This window comes from Eumetopias jubatus, unplaced genomic scaffold (genome assembly GCF_037043125.1).
Source record: "Eumetopias jubatus isolate StellerSeaLion01/CBP00866 unplaced genomic scaffold, mEumJub1_p1.0 scaffold_13, whole genome shotgun sequence".
NCBI classification, from domain to species: domain Eukaryota; kingdom Metazoa; phylum Chordata; class Mammalia; order Carnivora; family Otariidae; genus Eumetopias; species Eumetopias jubatus.
This window is the reverse complement of record NW_028274819.1, coordinates 76906836-76923759: the sequence shown is the minus strand read 5'-3', so window position 1 is coordinate 76923759 and position 16924 is coordinate 76906836. Positions and strand designations below refer to the sequence as shown.

At 38.4% G+C, this 16924-nt stretch overlaps 1 protein-coding gene across 2 annotated transcripts in view; it reads left to right on the top strand.

Moving 5' to 3' along the window:
- The window catches only part of MTMR2 (myotubularin related protein 2), a 114364-nt gene that overhangs the window by 50204 nt on the left and 47236 nt on the right, over positions 1-16924 (top strand). The window lies entirely within an intron of this gene.

Genomic DNA, 16924 nt, shown 5'->3' with positions numbered 1-16924 from the left:
AAAAAGATAAATCATGCTTCTGTTCCTTAACAAAAATGTTTGGACAGTGTGATTTTAAAAAGATTTCCAGTCATAAGAGCAACAAAAGTACATTACTCAGGGATGCATCTAATAAAAGATGTGTAAGAACTTTATGGAGAAAGTTATAAACTTTATTAAAGAACTTAAATCTAAATAAATAGATGAGTAGATGCAATCGCCTGGAGATGGCAAATATTTTCAGTATCTATCTGTTAATGCAATATAACTTCAAACCAAATTCAAAAGTTTGTCTTGCAGAACTTGGCAAGTTGATCCTAAAGTTTATATGGAAAGGTAAAATGTCAAGATTATTTAGGAGGAAAAATGAAGAGGGGGGATTCACTTAATTAGTTGGTAAAGCTAAAGTAATTAGAACAGAAATAGATCAGGGAGACACATGACAGAGTTCAAGAATGACTGATATTTGTAGGGACTCTGTATATGACAGAGATGGTGTAACAAATCAGTGGGGAAGGGATGAACTATTTGGAAGTCATGCTGGGGTAGCCATATTGAAATTAGAAAAAAAAGTTGAGTTCCTAATTTGCACATACACAAACAATGAATTCATTAGATTAAAAACCTAAAATTGAAAATCAGAATATTAAAATTTTAGAAGAAAATATGTGATAATATCTTCATTACTTTCATCAGGAAGGAATTCTTAAATTGGACCTAAAAATATTAAGCATAAAAGATTATTATTAAATAAAAAAGAAATTTAGAAAGTTTTATTTATAAAAAAATAAAGTTTTATTGTGCTAAAATGGTAAGTAAGGACCTTTTCTTGCTTATTACTGTTCATCTGACCTCTCTAATTGTAAGGTCTACCCTTAGTTATATCCCTACTGCATAGAACAGTACCTGAATGAATGTGACTTAAAAGCTATTTCATACTTGTGGCCAGTTGCAGCACTGGAGACATTTGTCCTCTCATTTGCTTTGTTTAGTTGGTGGAAAAGTTTGAGGAGCACACCTGATCAAGTGACTCCTGAAACCACTTGTTAGCTATATCTGGGAAATGGAAGAAGGAAATTCCGTGTTTTATTCATCGTTCCAAATAAAATCTGTGTCTTTATTCACTAACTCACTGCACTCTCTTAAAATTTCCTGGGTATTCTGAGGAAACGGTGTCCATTAAGACATGGTTTCCGCAAGCATGAAGCTTAGAGTCATGTAGTGGGAGAGGAGGTAAGGAAATCAGTGATTCTTGCGTGATAGATACTATGAAGAAGGCATACTATGGGAGCAGGGAGGACAGAACATTCTAAAACATTCTAACGCAGAACATTCTGAAGTTTATATTACAGGTGAAGTGCTGCTACATTTAAAAATACTTATGAGAAAATATTTGGAGGGCATTTATTAAAAATAAGAATTTAAAGAAAAATTCATTGGATAAAAAAAATGACTTGCTGTAAGCCCCTTGAGGGCAGATATATTTGCCTTATTCCCTGTTGTATCCTTAGAGCTCAGTATCTAGAATGTGGAAGGTACTCAGGAAAAATTTATTGACTGAATCAGTAGAAGAGAATGAGAGATATGAAGTTGTTGATGCTCATTTTCCTTTCATTCTTTTTTTTTTTTTTAAAGATTTTATTTATTTTGACAGCACAAGCAGAGGGAGTGGCAGAGGCAGAGGGAGAAGCAGACTCCCCGCTGAGCAGGGCCCTGGGGTCATGACCTGAACTGAAGGCAGATGCCTAACCAACTGAGCCACTCAGGCGCCCCATGAGTCTTTGCATTCTTAATAGTCCCCTAGGTCTTTTGTCTGGTAGGTTTGCCATTCTCTGATCTAGCTAATGCACCATCATAAGGCTGATCTTCCTCTGAAATCACTTTCATAATATGATACCCCTATTTAAAAATGCTCCAGGGAGGGGGGCCGCCTGGGTGGCTCAGTTGGTTAAGTGTCTGACTCTTGGATTTTGCCCAGATCATGATCTCAGGGTCCTGGGATTGAGCTCTGTGTTGGGCTCCCGCTCAGCGGGGAGTCTGCTTGTCTTCCTTTGCCCCTCACCCCACTTTTTCTCTCTCTCTGTCTCTGGAATAAATAAATCTTTTAAAAAAAAACTTCCGGGGGATCCGTGTTTCTTACAGAAAGTGTAGACTTCTAAGCCTTGTGTTCAAGCTTCTCCATGTTTGGTCCCATCAAAACTATCACACTGTATGTCCATCTTTTCCAAAACATATCCGCACCTCTATAAACCGGGATTCTTTTTTTATAGTCCCTTAAATGTCATGTGCTCATTCCCACTTCCATTCATGCTGGCTCACACATCTGGAATGTACTCCCTTCTGCTCTTCAGTGAAACAGATCATGGTCAGTATGTTAATAATAGACTCAGCCCCATCAGGTGATTCCAGTCCGTTATGATCTTTTTTTCCTGATAGAAGATATATGGATAATAATCAGAGAGATAATGTCGAAAAGAACTTTGAAGAAATTATATGAGGAAAATTTGGAAGAGAGACAGAAGGTAGTCACTAATTCATTTCTGTCTTCAAAAAGCCACCAAAATCCATTTGAAAATGTTCATAATTGTCTCATTTCTATCCTTAATAGGGAAATGATTTCACTCCAAACTCTCATGGTTTCCGTTTTACTGAAATTTTTCTCTCCAAAGTTACCATCATCTCTCTTTTGTAAGATTTTATCTTTTATAACAACACTAGTTTTTTTTAAATGAAAGTAATATAATGAAATAAGAATTTGTGAGAAATAGAAATAGGATTAAGGAAAAAGAATCACCAACACTTTTACTACTCTTAGTATGTAGTACGTAGAAACTCTTCCTTAAAAATGTCTACTTTTACAGTTACAAGGCTGGGTATCAGAGTAAAACCTCCTCAGCTCTGCTCACCACAAGCTTATGATGGCAGCAGTTGGCTAGGCTCTAGTAAGTAATGCCTTGCCTACCATTCTGTTAGGTTTGTAATTAATTTGATGTGATTTGAAGATATTACAAACCCCCCATAAGGTTTAAAAGAATAAAAACTCCGAATGTGTTAAGATTAGTAAAAAGAGCCAATTACAATAGAATCATAAATAGAGATTATTTAAAAATCGGAAAGTATGAAAAAATGATACATGTGAAAGCAACAGGAATAATATCAACTATATTCAGTCGATAGTAAGGAGATAAGGAATAGTATTATGTGCCTAAAGGTTATTTAATTAGGTGGAATACTAATTAATATGATGCTAATTCTGGAGAAGACAAGGAGTGTTTCAGACTTCAAGACTGAGCATAATGAAAGTGCTGCTAGTATAATTTCTATTACAACCCACACATGATTCCCTATAATCATCTTTATATATACAGAGAAGGCACATAATGAAAGATATTTGACAAAATTCAACATCTTTCAGATTTTTAGAACTTTTTAATTAGAGGGGAATAGGTAAATATTTACGTAAGCATCTTACTTAATAGTACAGTATTAAAACAGAAGTATTCCCATTAAAGAACAAGATAGGGTTACCTCCTATCATGCCTATGTTAATTAGCATTGTGTATAAGTACTATCTGATGCAATTAGATAAGAGAAATACATGGTAGGCATATTATTGAAAAGGAAAGGCAAAATAAGCAAATTTTTACCTGGAAATTAAGAAAATCAAATGAATATTATTAGAAACAAAAGACTTTAATTAGATGACTAGTTATAAAAAGGAACTTGGAAGTCATCACTCTGTTGTTAACAAATAAAAAGCAGAACAAGTTGAAAGTCAACAACTCTTCTTAGATCGATCAGAGAACTGAGGTCACAAGGCAAATTGCTGCCCTCCAAATTGGCCAGACAGGTAGAGCAGAAACCCACAAGCAGAAACCTTCTCAGGAACCAGTTTGGAGTATCAAAACAGGAACTGTAATTGATGAATTGCTGGAGGCTCAGTGTGGACAAGTCTGAGAGTTAAACTCCAGGACACCCCACACCTAGGAGGTCTTCATACTTTTGTGAGTTTTACTGACAAAAACCCTACCAGGTTTCCACACAGAAGAGTGAGAAAAATCTCTTGCTTTCTGGCAGAGGGAGGGGAAAAATAGGCAGTTTGAAATAAGTCCAAAGCATTCTGTTCTTTTTGGTAAGGCCTACCCTCAAGAGAAACTATTTTACTAGCCTATCCTACCTGGTTTTGTCAGAGCCTACCCGACCTGGGAAAGGGGAAATACCCAATTCTAGCCTCTAGTCTTCTACCTGGGGGAAGAGAGGTAGAAATACAAACTCCAGTATCCTCTAGCCACCCTGTCCCACCTTGGGGGTGGAGACCAAGAAGCACTTGTGAGTATTGTGGTCCAGGGGCACAAGCTCCTTCAAAGACTGAGGACTATAGGACTTAGTCATAGGACTAACACTTCCCCTCCCACCTCCACGCCTCACCTCCACATCGCGAAAGGCCTGCTTATTTCAGTTCATTTTACCTAGTATGTCATGTCCAACTTTCAATAAGAAAATTACAAAGCATACTAAAAGCCAAGTTTGATATGTAAGAATCAATAGCTTCCTATTATGAAAATAAAATGTTTTAAGTATACTTAATATACTTAAGTATATATACTTAAGGGAGGGATAGAAATGCTCAGTAGTGTTCAGATTTTAATTCTTGCTTATTCTGTAAATAATATGGTTAAAACTTGAGAAGTTGATGCTAAAATTTGTAATGACAAAAGTCTGGAAACAATAGAAATGTTTTTTGGGGGGGTGATTATGTGTTTATAATTGAGTACTATGCAGTCTTTGGAAAGAGGAGGTGGATCTCCACATGTGGATATGAAAATATATTCAAGACAGTTAAAAAAATCAAGAATTGAACAGTGTGTGTAAGTTCACATTTATTGGGAATTGTGGGGGGAGGAGTAAAAGAAAATGTGGCTACACAAACAGGTAGAATTACTTAGAGGCAGGTAGAAGGAAAACAAGGAGACATGTTTGGAGGCTCTTTGAACGATTCCAAGTAAAAATTGATAAAAGACATGTACTAGGGTAATGAAAAAATACAAAGTAAGGGACAGATTTGAAAACATATATATATGGACGTAATGTGTTCAAGCTGCGTGAATGTTGTAGATTAGGGGGAGAGAGGAGTCAAAGACGATGGCCCCCAATTTCAAACCTGATGACAATTTTTGGTTCGCTTCTTTTCTGGCTGCCCCTCCTTTGTACACTTAGCTCTTCCTTTCTCCTCAGCCAGAAGACATGACCTTAATGTGTCCTTCAGCCCTTGCTCACTCCCTAACTCCCTTCTTTCTTCCTTATGCTCTTCCCCGCACCGCCCCCCCCCCCCCGCCCCTCATATCTTCAGCTGTTGTTTCTTTATGGATGACTTCCACCTCTTAACCTCTGGTCCTGATCTCTCTCTCAGCCTCCCATCCCTCATGCCAGTTGCTTGCTATACAGTTGCACTAGGATGCTATCATGTCATGAACATAATCTTTAGTACAGTTATACAGTTCAAGTTTAGCTGCTGTTGCAAGGTATATGTCACCTTGGAAAAGTTGCTGAACTTCTTTAAGTGTCAGTTACCCCATTTATAAATGGGAATAGCACTACTACTACTTCTCTTTCAGGGATATTATTAGCACTAGTTGAATAATGATCTTCTAAAAGCAGTGCATTAACTAGGCCAGTTCATGATTTTATTTTCCTTGGTGTGGGGCTAAATGAAAGTAATTAAGAGAATATTTCATCTGTCTACCTAGCTACTTCTACTTCATTTTGACAGATATTCTGTTCCTGAGCCATCTTTTTATCAAGGAAGGACTATTCTGTATCACAAGAGTACATCCTCCTAACTTTTTCTTTTTTTTAAAGATTTTTTTTATTTATTTGACAGAGTGAGAGAGGGAACACAAGCAGGGGGAGTGGGAGAGGGAGAAGCAGGCTTCCAGCCAAGCATGGAGCCCAACTCGGGGCTCGATCCCAGGACCCTGGGATCACGACCTGAGCCAAGGGCAGATGCTTAATGACTGAGCCTCCCAGGCGCCCCAAACTTTTTGGTTTTAAATAAGATCTTTCTGTTATAAAATGATGTTGCTCATAGATAGTAGTCATTATTGTGGTTATTTTAATGTTCTCAATTAGAAAATAAAAAGTCTGCAGCCCTATGTTCCCCCGCCCCCCACTCCCACAGTTTCTCCTATTTACATCTTGTATTAGTGTGGTGCAGTTGTTATAATTGATGAACCAATACTTACACATTATTATTAATTAAAACCCGTAGTTTACGTAAGGATTCACTCTTTGTGTTGTACATTTTGTGGGTTTTGACAAATGTATAATGACATGTTTCCACCCTTACTGTATCATGCCTGGTAGTTTCACTGCCCTGAAAATCCTCTCTCCTCTGCCTGTTTGTCTCCCCTCCCTCCTTTCACTGAACCCCTGCGACTCATCTGTTTACTCTCTACATCGATTTGCCTTTTTCAGAATGTGTATAGTTGGAATCATCTAACACCTAGCCCAATTGGCTTCTCTCACTTAATGGCATGCCTTTAAGTTTCCTCCGTTTCTTTTTTTTGTCTTGAAAACTCATTTCTTTGTATTGCTGAATAATCTTCCTTTGTATAGATGTACCACAGTTTAGCCATTCATCGTCTGAAAGACTTCCAAGTTTTCACACTTAAGAACAGCTTGCCTTTAAAATTATTCAAGATTCAGATTTGAAAATTTTTCTTGATCTTGGGTGTGCTCACTGTGAGGGCTTCTGTAACAGAGCACCGTGAACTGAGTGGCCCCGGACACACAATTTATCCTCTCACCTTCTGCAGTGTCGTAGTGTGATATAATAAGACGCACGTATTTTGGTCTTCATCCTCAGCTCCTGGACAGAGCTCCTAAAACCTTTGTCATTTACTAAGTGATAAGAGTCATAGGAGGATCTTTTAATAAAATATTTGGCTTTGGTTTCTGGCTCCTGAAACAGTTCAGAGTGATAAAAGTGAAAGAAACATCTTTTGTTACAACACACACCTTTCAACTATACCTGAGTTTATGTTAATGAGGTGATGTTTGGGGAAAGCCTCCAAGGATGGGGGCCCGGTTGTCAGGGGAACCATCCTTGTGACTAGAGGTTTGGAACTTTCAGCCCCACTCCCTTCCCTGGGAAAGGGAGAGGAGCTAGAGTTTGATTTAATCATTAATGGCCAATGATTGAATCACTCATGTCTGAGTAATGAAGCCTCCATAGAAACATCCTAACTGAAAGGGTTTGGAGAGCTTCTGGACTAGTGAATCCTTGTAGGTACTGGGAGGGTGATGTGCCTGCCCAGAGAGGGCATGGAAATTCCATACACCCTCTTACCTTGTACCTTGCCCTCCAGGTTCTTCCAGCTGGCGGTTTCTGAGTTGTGTCCTTTATAATAAACAGGTAAATGTGGATAAAGTGTGGCCCAGAGTTTTGTGAGCCATTCTAGCAAATTATTGAACTTGGGAGGGGAGTCATGGGGACCTGACTTATGGATGGTTGGTCAGATGTACAGGTGACAGTCTAGGACTTGAGATTGGTGCTTGAAGTGGGGGTCAGTTGTGTGGACTGAGAGACCTTAGCATGTGGAGTCTTTGCAACTTGTGAGTGTTAGTGTAATGATTTAATTGTAGGACACCTAGCTGGTGTCCACTGAGAATTATGGAAAAACCCACCTTTATCTCTGTGTCTTCATGGGGTCCTCTTCTTATAAGGACAGCAGTTATATCAGGTTAGGGGCCATCTGACTCCGGTATATCCTCTTCTTAGCTAATTACATCTGCAGTGGCCCTATTTCCAAATTCGATCACATTCCCAGATACTGTGAGTCAGGACTTGAACCTATCTTCATTAGGGGGAGGAAGGCACAATTTAACTCATAGCATGAAGTGATGCTTTCCAAACCGTTCCCCTTTAGATATTTACTCTTTTTTGTTGTTGAATCATTGATGGTGATACAGTGTTATCCAGCCTTTGGTAGTTGTGGTTTCAAGTGAAAACCAAATTGTCCTTGGCAGTGTTATAATAAAAAGGGGCTTCCCTGTGCTCAGATTTGTACTTTCAAATATATAACCAATAAGATTTATCCCAGATGCCAGTTTGTGGCTCTACCCTGTTCAGATTTTTGTTTGTATGGTTCATTTGCCTACTTTGTGTTTTGTCAGTCAAGTTGTATAAAAAAATAAAATTGATGTTAACAATTTTTTTTTTTTTTTACTAGAATTACCTAATGAAGAATGAGTACGTAACTTTTTTCCTTCACAGTTTTAGTATATAAAGAAACTGTGGAGGGTAGTTTGTAACTTTTACAGACTCATTTTTCCCTTTCAGGTGACTATAATGTAGTGTTTTGCAGATTTACAAAATATTCTTTCCTGTTTTTCTGTCATCTGGCATTCCATGTGAAAACTGACCCATAAACTTGCTCACATCCAGATCATCATTATAGACAAGGTTTCTGAATTTCCTTTATAGTAATTTCCTGATTGGAGAGAAAGGGAGAGAGAGGGAGAGAAAGGGAGGTAGCTTAAAGTCACATGGAAAGTTACTGAGCAGTTTGAAAATAGTTTGATCAAGAGGGCGTGGAAGAAAATGGGGAACATTTTCATTGGGGAGAGAGCAAAACTGAATTATGTTTTAGGAATAAAAGAATTATAAAGTTCAGTCTGTATGGATGGCTTTTTTCCACCAGTAAGATTTTAATATGATGAATAGATTTTTCTTAATAATAAGAAAAGGATTAAATACTGTATTAAATGCTATCAAAGAGCAGACCTTATAGCATCTTATCCACTGATGCAGGCAGAGTTCCTGAGGCAGGCAGGGATCTCATGTATCTGTATCATGTTTTGTGTATTCCAGGGAACTTCTCTCCTCCTCTCATGTTTGAGAGTCCTATGACTTTTTCTACACTAAAGGTATTTCTATGTTAATGCAGAAAGACCTAATGAATCAGTCTGGGTTTGCTGCCTTCATTCTTCAGACCCCATTTTAGGAAGGTAGGCCCTGGTGTTTTTGAGTTCTCCTCTTGTTTTGTTGAATCTGTATTTCTTCTTTATTACTGAAATATCTGAAATGCAGTTCTTCTGAAGTAAAAATTATCAAGTGTTACTCAAATAATTGCTTGTATTTGTTTCATAAGCTTAGGGTCAAATCTGATCACTTCTTCCAACAAGTATCAAATATTCCTTTTTATTTCTACTACCACAGAGTAATCCAGGATTTTGCTGTTTCTCTCTTAGATTATTATAATTTCACCTTTATCATATTTAGTTTTGTATATCTCCTTAAGTATGTCATTTACCTCTATCAGAGGCCTCCCATGATTTTCCTTTACGTGACTGGTCAAGTTTAAAGTCCTTACTCCGCCTCCCCCCCCGCCCACCTAGTATTTTATTATAAAAATTTCCAAATACATTATTGAGTTGTAGGAGTTCTTTATATATTTTAGATATTAACCCCTTATCATGTTTGCAGATGTTTTCTCCCATCAGGTAGGTTGCCTTTTCATTTTGTTGCTGGTTTCCTTTATTGTGCAGAACCTTTTTAGTTTAGTTTTTTTTTTTTTTTCATTTTCCCTTTGCTTTTGGTGTCAAATTCAAAAAACTTTTGCCAAGACTGATGCCAATGAGTCTTACCCTCTATGTTTTCATCTAGGAGTATGTTCAAATCTTTAATCTATTTTGAGTTGATTTTTGTGTATGGTATAAGATAGGGGCCCAGTTTCACTCTTTTGCACATAGTTGTCCAGTTTTCCCAGCATCATGTATTGAAGAGACTATCCTTTCCCCATTGTATATTCTTGGCAACTTTGTTGTAATTAATTGGCCATATATATATGTGGGTTTATTTCTGGTGCTCTGTATTCCGTTCCACTGATCTTCATGTCTGTTTTTATGCCAGTACTATAATGTTTTGATTCCTATGGCTTTGTAATACAGTTTGAAATCAAGAAGTTTACCCTCTAGTTTTGTTCTTTTTCAAGATCGCTTTGGCTATTTGGGATCTTTTGTGGTTCCGTGTAAATTTTAGGATTTTTTTGTTCTATTTCTGTGAAAAATGTCATTGGGATTTTGATAGAGATTGCACTGAACCTTTTATGTTTTTGATGCTGTACTTTACCTCTTTTTTATATTGTGTATTCATTAAATTATACTGGCTACAGTTATTTTTAATATTCTTTTTTTTAAAGATTTTATTTATTTATTTGAGAGAGAGAATGAGAGAGAGAGAGAGAGCATGAGGGGGGGAGGGTCAGAGGGAGAAGCAGACTCCCCGCTGAGCAGGGAGCCCGATGTGGGACTCGATCCTGGGACTCCAGGATCATGACCCGAGCTGAAGGCAGTCACTTAACCAACTGAGCCACCCAGGCGCCCTAATATTCTTTTCTTTTAACCTTTATAATATAGTTAAGAGTTTAACATACTATCCTATTACAGAATCAGTTTTCTGAATCTGACGATATATTTACCTTTACCAATGAGATGTATATTTTCATATGTTTTTATGTTTCTATTGGTATTTTTTAAATTTCAGTTTGAGGAACTCCTTTCAGCATTTTTTGCAAGGCAGACCTAGTGGAGATGAACTCTCTCAGCATTTGTTTTTCTGGGAAAGTCTTTATTGTTTCTTCAATCCTATCCTTCTGAAGGATGCCTTTGCTGGATAAAATATTCATGGCTGGCAGTTTTTTTCCTTTTATTACTTTGAATATATCATTTCATTCTCTCCTGGCTAGATTACTGCTGAAAAATCTGCCGAGAGCCTGATGATGGGGGTTCCTTTGTACTCACTGTAGGTGAGGAGGGTTTGGTACTTGGGATGTTGAGGGTTCCTGTGGCTCAAGAGGAGGGCATCTTTGGGTGAGGTTTTCCCAGTGACTCATGGGTGGGCTTCCTATTGGAGTACACAATGAAGAACGGCATCCCTTTCATGCCCTCTGAAATTCTTACCTGTCTCTTTCCTGAACTCCTCCTTTCCCCCTGTCTTGGAGCTCTTGTGTTACTACTTTGGGTGCTGTGGAAGAGAGATGGATTTCTTTAGCTGGGCACTGACTCACTGCTCTCCCCTTTTCCCCATGGGAGGGACTGCCAACCTGCTTTCTCTCTGAGCTGTGGAACCTCCTGAGGAGGGGTGATGCTGGCAAAGCTCCTCTTACCCACTCTCATGTGTCCAGACTTTTTTTTCTTCCTTCCAGTGGCGTGCTGGAACTTCTCCTTTAGAAACCTGGACTTCTGTAAAGGCTTTCTCATCCATGGGGATCTGCCCAAGTTAGTGTTTTCCAGGTATTGCAGCCAAGAAGGTTTGGAGGCCGTTCACAGGCTCCTGCTGTTTGCATAGCCCGTACGTGGTTCTGTCTGCCTATTACCTGCTGCACAAGTGGGTGAGGCTCCTCCTGGGTCCCTTGATTCCAGAGCTCCCATGGAGGCACTTTGGGTCATGGATAGGTGCCAAATTTTAGATGTGAAGGGGCAACAAAAATGAGGGCCATCTTAGAGTGCCATGATGTTGACATCACTCTTCTTGCTGCTTTCCTTGAAATGGTAAGATGCTTGTTATTTTGTAGCTAAATTTTCAGGGGTGTGAGAGATTTATGATACGAGGTCTCAAATATTAATTCCTGTCTATTTTAGAGCGGAGGACAAAACACCATGTGATTAGGCCATTGTGGAAAGAGACAGTAAAAACTTACCTTGATGCTACTAAGTGAATAATAAGTATGTTTTGCATTTTAATAGCACCTTGCAAAGGCCTTTATGATGCAGCTATCTCATTTAATATTCACAAACCTGTAAGGTAGATCTTGATAATATAAATGATGAAACTAAGATTCAGAGAATTTAGTATGGTGGCAGTAAATGGATTTTTGGGGGGGCAGGAGGGTTGTTAAGATGTAAAACTTAAGTCTTTGCTGTACATCACAAATTTTTTATATAGAACTTTTAATTTTGATTTCCCCTTTTCAGCTTAATTATTGCCTCAGGTAATTTTTTTTCTTTTTTAAAAGCAGGACTTGTGGGTTATATTTTTGGTGACTTAGCATATCTGAGAATAACTTCCTGTTGCCATCAAACATGTCAGAGAGGTCACAGCATTTTCTTTCAAAGATTTGGTAACATTTCGTTACTGTTTTCTAGAATATAGTTTTACACACAGATTGAAGCTGGCCGGATCTTGTTTTTGTACACAACTACCCCCAAACCTCTCTCTTTTGGCCTATATTCTGATGGGTTGTCTTTTAATTCTTCCAGTTAAAAAAATTTGCTGCGATTCACCTAGATATATCTGTGTTCATTGATTTTTTTTTTAGGGGGGGAGAGGCAGAGGAGGAGGGAGAGAAAGAATCTTAAACAGGCTCCATACTTAGCCTGATGTGGGGCTCCATCTCACAACCCTGAGATCATAACCTGAGCTGAAGTCAAGAGTCGGATGCTTAACAGACTAAGCCACCCAGGTGCTCCTCTGTTCATTGATTTTTTTTAAAGATTTATTTATTTATTTATTTATTTGTCAGAGAGAGAGAGCGAGCCAGTGCACTTGAGCATGAATGGGGGCAGGGAGGGGTGGCTGGCAGGCAGAGGGAGAAGCAGGCTCCCCACTGAGCAAAGAGCCCTATGTGGGACTCGATCCCAGGATCCTGAGATCATGCCCTGAGTCAAAGGCAGATGCTTAACCGACTGAGCCACCCACACATCCTGTTCATTTTTATGTGGAACATGGCAAACTGTTTTGATCAAACTTAGAAAATCTCTATTCATTTCAAAAACATGTTCTCAGTTGTGTCTTGGATTATTGCTCCTATTTCGTTTCGATTTTTTTTCTTTTGGGAAATAGAAGTCTTATTGGTTTTTTATCATCTTCCTTCATGGTTTGTTTTTTTTTTTTAAGATTTTATTTATTTATTTGACAGAGAGAGACACAGCAAGAGAGGGAACACAAGCAGGGGGAGTGGGAGAGGGAGAAGCAGGCTTCCTGCAGAGCAGGGAGCACGATGCGGGCTCCATCCCAGGACCCTGGGATCATGACCTGAGCCGAAGGCAGACGCTTAATGACTGAGCCACCCAGGCACCCCTTCCTTCATGGTTTTTATCTCTGTTTTTTCCTACAAATTCTTAGAGCAGTTTTCATGTTTGCCTTCAACATAAATGCTGTTTTCTGAATAATCAATTCAGTTCTTTATTATTTCCAACACAAATTTTGTTGCTACATTTTTAATTTTTGCAGTCATTCTTTATGTTACCCATTTTTCTTAGTCTCACTGTGTCTGTCCTTATGACTTTATGTTTTTATTTCTTAGGGAATATGGTTGATTTCCTTTTGGGTATACCAAATAGCTTATAAATGTTTCTACTAATGCCTATAGAGAATTCTTTTCAGAAGACTGCTTTTTTGTTGAGCCTCAGGCTGATACCTCCTTTTCCTTGTCAAATAATCTTTTTTTTTGTAGGCCCTGTTTTTTCTCTTCTATATGAGGATAGATTTGTTCATAGTCAGCGTTTGCCAACAAAGGATCTGGATTGCCCTTTGCCCTGCTCTATTCACTCTTTTGAATTCCTTTTTATATCTTCAGTTCTGAAGTGAGTTGTTTATGTATATCCGCTAGTGTGTGTCTGTTGTTAAAAGTCTGCCATCTGGGGCAGCTTTTCTGGGCAGATATGGGATCTTGACTGGCTTCTCTTCATTGCCTTGCTCTCTGACATTCTGGTCAGAGCAAGTATAAGAGAACATATGGCTCTCAACGTGCACGACTTGCTTGAGTCTCCCTTTTTTTTCACTTTACAAAGCTTTACTTACGAAGATTACTCCTCCCGTACTACCATGTGTTTGTGCCAGAACTGCCTTCCTCTCTGTTCCTGTATTACAGCACATACTTTCTGGGCTTTGTAGTTTTCTTCTGAGTGTAGGGATATAGAAAGACAGTAAGTCCTGGGGAACAACACTGTAGTGGCTATAAGGATGTATACCTGTGCAGTGTAGGAACTCCTGCGGCCTTGTAAGGGACAGGATCTTTGTATTTCCAAGTCAGGTGGTAGATGATAGGCAAAGGATAAAACATTTTATTTTATTTATTTTTTAAAGATTTTATTTATTTGGGAGAGAGAGTGTATGCATGTGGAGGGGGAGGGCAGAGGGAGAAGCAGACTCCGCGCTGAGCAGGGAACCTGATGTGGGACTCAATCCCAGGACCCCGGGATCATGACCTGAGACGAAGACAGATGCCTAATTGACTGAGCCACCCAGGCGTCTCAGGATAAAGCATTTTTAGGTGATCTTTCACATGTGTAGCATGTTTGATTTTTGTTCTTTGTGTACTATGTTAGTTATTTGTATTTTTCAATCTAATTCTTTTGTTTTCATAATTAGAAATTTTTACCAGATTCTAGTCATCAGTTGTTAGTCTGAATTTTTATTATTGTGATCAATAGAAAACATTAAGTATATATTATGTGACAACACTGGTATAAATGCTTTAAATGTATTAACTCATTTAACACTTTTGTGGGGTAGTATGATTATTACCATTTTATAGAGGCATAATGAAGTTGAGCACTCTACCCAAGAGCCCTTAGCGTGTGGCACAGTCAGGATTTGAACCCAGGAAAGGTCTATATATTTGCATATTGTAAGTTTGTATCCTGTTTTTCTGCATCTTTATAGGCTCATCCTTCCTCCTTCTCTCCCTCCCTCCTTCTGCTCTCTTTCTTCTGTGACTTCATAAAAGGCTATGTCGTGAACTGGCAACTAGATGCCATTCAAAAATATGAATGAGTTTTAGAATGCGGAATATAAAAAATTATATGTGTGTGTATGTTTTAGATCTTTAGGTATTGTGTTAAGGTTACTTTATGAAACAAATAGTTAAACTTTCAAAAGTATGATATAATTTGTTTAGATTGCAAGCTTATTGAACAGAATTAATTTGTTCTTTGTAGTTCTTAGTTTATTGGCCTTAGGTAAACATTGGGCTATGGCAATAATGTCTAACTGTTTTGTCTAATCCTCCTAAGCACCTAACTTAAAGTAAAGAATGACTTAATTATCAAGAAGAATTAGATTCGGGGTGCCTGGGTGGCTCATTAGGCAAAGTGTCTGCCTTCGGCTCAGGTCATGATCCCAGAGTCCTGGGATCGAGCCCTGCATCAGGCTTCCTGCTCAGTGGGGAGTCTGCTTCTCCCTCTTGTGCTCTCTCTCTCTCTGTCAAATAAATAAATAAAATCTTCAAGAAAAAAAAAGAAGAATTAGATTCATTAGATTAGTATTGCCCAATATGGACACCACTAGAAATATGGCTGTTGAGCACTTGAAATGTGGCTAGTCTAGATTGAAATATGCTGTAGGTAGAAAATACACTCTGGGTTTCAAAGGCTTAGTATGAATAAAAGATTATAAAATATCTCCTTAATACTTTAAAAATACATGTTGAAATGACAATATTTTTTATTTATTGGATTAAGTAAAATAGAATCAGTTTTGCATGTTCCTTTTTACTTTAATGTGACTACTAGAAAATTAAAAGTTATGTATATGGCTTGTGTTATATTTCAGTTTGGTATTCTGAAGTGTATAAGATATGATACCTCTTCTCTCAGAGTTTGGTAGCAAGAAAACAGATAAGCAGAGTGGTGTGGTAAGTGCTAGATAGGAGCTCATGCAGAAGACACCTCTAACCGAGTTTGAGGGCCTGCAGAAGGTGACCTTTAAAGCAGCAGTGGTTTTTTTCTTCCTTTTGACCTTCTTTTGAAGACTCTAAGTCTACTTTTTGGATTGAAGGAAATGAGAGTCAAAAGCTGCTTAAAAAACTGAGCATCTTTTTTCTAGTGGTATTGGTTCTCAGTCTACTGAAACGAGTCAAGGTTGAAGCAGAAGGCCCGAGTCTGCACAGACACCACTGCTCCGCCTTCCCCCAAAACTGGCTTAGACAACCAAATAGATGCTGGTGTCCTTTGCTAAGTATGGAACACAGGTTAATTTGAGATCTGTTGAGTTCAGGGTGTCTGGGGGACATCTGATTGGGGAGGAACATTTGTAGTGGGATGAATGGAACCTATAGGGAGTCCAAGAAAACTCTTGGTTGGCAGCATGGATAGTTAGGTGAAGTCATAGATAAGGTATGAGATATCAGGAAGTGAGTAAAGTGAGATATGGACAAACCGCTGGGGAACGGGGAAGGTTGAGGAAAGGGAATTAAAGGTCATTGAAAAAGAATGGTCAGAGAAGGAAGAGTTTAACAGGACAGTATGTTTTCAAGAAGCAGGCAAGTGTAGGCAGTGTCGAATGTCGTTAAGAGATAAAAATAAAGACTGAGAAATGTTCATTATCTTTAATAATGAGGAGGTGATTGAGAAGAAAAGTGGGTTCCCTAGAATGATTGGGTTTGGTGGCAAAGCCAGATAGCACAATGGTGAGGAATTAATGGGAGCTAAAAAAAATCGGAGACAATGAAGATTATTGTTTGGTAGTGAAAGGGGCAGAGGTGGGGAGGCTCATGGTAGCTAGGGGGACGTATTTATATTTAGCATATGACAACTGTGTGTGTGTGTGTGTGTGTGTGTGTGTGTGTGTGTGTGTGTGTTGTTTGGGTTGTAAATCCATTATACAACCATGTTTATCTGTACATTCTTGGAATCCAGTGTAGCGTCCTTTGTAAGGTAACTATTCAGTAACAGTTGTTGATCATGATTTTAATCTATTTAATATCTCTTTTTCAACAAGATATTTTATCACCATCATTTGCAAATTCTCTAAACATTAAATGTACATAAGAGTTTGATTTTATCCTGGTTTAAATGCACTAAGGCCCCTGGGCATGGCTTAATGGAAAGAACATGGGCTTTGCAGTCCACTAAATTGTAATTCATACGTAGATTCTGACTTGTTAGCTGTGTGATCTTGAACAAATCAGTTGTCACTTCTGACCTGTTTTTCTTCATTTAG